At 35.7% G+C, this 4,151-nt stretch overlaps 1 protein-coding gene across 2 annotated transcripts in view; it reads right to left on the bottom strand.

Moving 5' to 3' along the window:
* LOC106884449 (tektin-3) overlaps positions 1–674 on the bottom strand; it is a 55,918-nt gene extending 55,244 nt beyond the window's left edge. Inside the window, exon 1 of one of the 2 annotated variants that reach the window (XM_089354728.1) lies at positions 446–674. The gene's annotated coding sequence lies outside the window, so the exon portion shown is untranslated. The remainder of the gene's footprint in view (positions 1–445) is intronic. The other variant, XM_089354729.1, reaches the window with a different exon arrangement.
* Between the last annotated feature and the right edge of the window lie 3,477 nt (positions 675–4,151).

Below are 4,151 nucleotides of genomic sequence, written 5' to 3'. Positions count from 1 at the left end.
GTCTGTGTGTGTGTGGGAATATATATATATATATATATATATATATATATATATATATATATATATATATATATACACGATTTCACTTCAAAAATCTTGCAAAACAAATATATAAACGGAATATATATATATATATATATATATATATATATATATGCATATACGTATGTAAACGTATTCACATACATATATATAATGACTACATTTGATTCATTCTTTTAAAAAGATGGTCTTTTGCTTAATCAAATATAATCAATATAGTTTGTTGGTTTAAATTGGAAACCCGTATTGTCATGAACTTGTTTAAAATAATACACCGTTAAGTGTCGTAAAGCAGAACTTTCCAGTTTAATACCATAGATATTATTAGTTCACATATATATGTGTGTGTGTGTGTTAGTTTTCAAACAATGTATTTAGTTCAATACAATCTCGTATTACTGACCTGCACAGAAAACATATATTTGGTCTGAGACGATTGTATTCTCATAAAGTTTGTAAAAAGCCGAAACAAAATTATTTTACCAAATAAAACCGCAAGACAACCTTCACTTTTTGGGGTATTTCTGTCGTCTCCTTTAGCATAACGCTCGTGTGAGACTTGAAAATAACATACACAAAATTATAACCTAGTGACAACCCGATCTCGTTGCTGTCAAGTCCAAACTAGTCTTGAGGCAAAGAAAAGTTATTATTGCACAACACAGTAAGTGTTACTTATCTCGTTCATTTGACACTGGTTTCATTTGGTCGTTTCAACGGAAGGTCAAATTTAAAATTCGGAAAGAAAAAAAAAAAATATTCCATACAAATTACATACGTCAATATTAGTTAGTTATTTAATTAAAGCATAAATTAGTTGTTTAGTTCGTTATTTTTAAATGGTAGGGGGTTGACAGAGGCGAGTCCTCTCCTCTCTTGTTTCACCATTATTGGTGCAGGCAGGATTAAGTAGTTAAGAAGCTCGTTTTGTGATCTCGTGGTTTCGGGTTCAGCCCTACTGCACGACATCTTGGGCGAGTATCTTCTACAAAAGCCCCGGGCCAATCAATGCCTTGAGAGTGAATTTGGGAGACGGAAACTGTGTGGAAGCCCATCGCACACACACACACACACATATATATATACACGTGTGAGTGTGTGTGTGTATATGCATGTGTATGCATGTATGTGTGAGTGAGTGTATGCATGTGTGAATGTGTGTATGTGTGTGGGTGGATATGGTCTTGTGTTTGCGTTTGCCCCACTCTCATATCACCTGAGAACCGGTGCTGGTTGGTTTACGTCCTCGTAACTTAATGATTGGGTAATAGAGACCGAAACTATACGTGTCAGACTTGAAAAAAATAAGTACTGGAGTCGGAATGTTCAACACAATACCCTTCAAGGCAGGGCCCCAGCATGACCGCAATCCAATGACTGAAATAAGCAGCTTAGATAGTTTATCTCTTCTTCCTCTCCACGCTGGCTGGTGTGCTTCTCTTTTGCAAGTAACTTTTCAATCAGAAGACTTTAAACACAACACTTCTGTTATATATATATATATATATATATATATATATATATATATATATACAAGCGTAATGGACTACGCTTGGTGTAAGTTCCCTATTTGCAAATCTAACGCCCCCAGAAATGATCTTCCTACTCATGAATTAACTTGCAGAAATTAAATCTCCACATCTGAATCGATCACATCAACTTGCAAAGCTACCACGGCCATGGGAAATGTCGTTTATCTTCTTCCATAGAAATAGGCATAAAACCCAGTTTAGTACAGCTGCAGAAAACAGTTTTTATTAGGGACGGCTAGGATAGTTAAGAGGGTTCTTGGCATTTAAGGTTACTTGCTGTAACTCGATAGGAGGGTTTTTGCCATCTAAGGCAAATTGTTGTAGCCTGATGTTTGGATTCTTTTCTTTTCCAGCAGTCTAATCTATTGAGTGTATATGAATAATAATAATAATAATAATAATAATAATAATAATAATAATAATAATAATAATAATAACAATTGGAAGTGCTATCATGTACCTTGTTTTGTCTTGGTATAAAAGATGGGCTACAGCAAATATTCTGCTCAATACCACAGATTTGCTTGTCAGTTGTTTGACCTTAACCAGTTGAGCATGTCCCTTGGTGGCTGACGATATGTGCATCTCTGATCACGAGCAGAAGTAGTGGGGGAGCATCATAGCCATGTGTTGAGAGGAATTCTTTGGGGTTTGGATAATTCACCTTTGGAAACATGGATGTTTTGCTCAACATCCTTAAACAAACCTTATTCAGGGACCTTTTGAGCGGGATGGGCTACTTGACCGGAAGAAAATTCCAGCTGGGCCCCACATGCGAGGTCATTTGCTGTTTATCTTGATATGAGATCACCATGTCACGCACATATGGTTGTGATGCATGTGCCTGGTGTACATTTATCAGACAGGTAGTCATGATGGGTATAATGGGCTTCGTATATTTTACCTCAGTGTCACTTTGATGGCTAGCACTACTCTCTCACTCAATAATAATAATAATAATAATAATAATAACAATAAATGCCCTGATGCAGTTGCAGGATTGAACTCGAAACCACTTGGTTGCCAAGCGAGCTTTTTAGCCACACAACCATGAAAGCGTCTGCTTGCTACTTTTTATTCACTCTCCGCTCATCTGAAAGCCGGTTCATGTGCTAAAGAGAGATTTACAAATTCTGATATATTAATCTAATAAACACTTCCAACAAGGCTTCACAAATGATTATCTTTCTTTTAATTCGCTTTTATTAATGATGCCTTTCAATTCTTATTAATAAGATGCATTAAGACAATATACGCACGCACACACACACACACACACACAGACACACAGACACAGACACAGACAGACAGACACACAGACAGAGACAGACAGACAGACAGACACACACACACACACAAATATATGTGCGCGTGTCCATATAAAAGATGATGGTTAAAACCAATATATGTGTGTATGTATGTACGTATGTATGTATGTATGTATGTACATATATATATATATATATATATATATATATATATATATATATATATATATATATATATATATATATATATATGTATATATACATATACATACACACACACACACACATATATATATATATATATATGTATATATATATATATATATATATATATATATATATATATATATATATGCATGTATGTATGTACGTATGTATGTATGTATGTATGTATGTATGTATGTATGTGTGTGTGTGTGTGTGTGTGTGTGTGTGTATAATCAATATGCAACCGACAGTAATTACGAACCTAGTTAATAATAGGTCGCTATAGCTTGGCAATTAATTCAATGCCAAAACTTGCATGTTTACACATAATCGGCCAAATCGACCCTTAAGAGCAACACATATTTAGAGTCATCATCATCATCATCATCAGGTCGCGCTGTTTGCGCGGGTTCCGGAGACTCTCTGTCTCCTCCCGATTGTATTATTCATGTTTGAATTCGGAGCTTGAGTCGTAATGAATCTTTCATTAACTGATTACGCAAACATGGACGCCAGCTCTATGAACGCAATGCAGTTACTCTTTTTGATAGAGCCTGGTGATGCAGACTGTTGGTCTTCCAGGATTTCTCCGCTCAGCATCAATTAAAGAAGCGCCATTGGCTCAGTTGAGCTCTACAGCCGTCTCTTCACGACCCGCCATGCTGTGGTCCTGTGACTTTGCCGTATCCCTGACAGGGTGGCTGAAAGGGTGCTATGCCCTGCCAAAGGGCGATCCGTAATTATGTAGGGGACAGTAGTTACGTTGTGAGGTATTTCCGGAATACCCGCATACAATTTAGAAAAGCGTAAATTTCACAGGTAGATCATAATTTAACTAACTTCAACAGGTATTTCATTAGGATTAGGCATAATTGATTTAATTGCTAAGCAATTATGATACATAATTAATGAAAACTAATGAAAATTAATTTGACTAATTTAAATCAAATTAATTTAAAGCAATGCTTATTCTAATCCATCAGAAATACCAGGGGCTATACCAGCCATAGATCATTGTTGGTTTAAATGCAAGCGAGACCGAGAGAATCAGATGTACTATACATATATACACACACGCATACATACATACATACATACATAC

This window comes from Octopus bimaculoides, chromosome 7 (genome assembly GCF_046866305.1).
Source record: "Octopus bimaculoides isolate indiv1 chromosome 7, ASM4686630v1, whole genome shotgun sequence".
NCBI lineage: Eukaryota > Metazoa > Mollusca > Cephalopoda > Octopoda > Octopodidae > Octopus > Octopus bimaculoides.
Note: the sequence above shows the minus strand (reverse complement) of the source record. Positions and strands in the feature narration are given on the sequence as shown.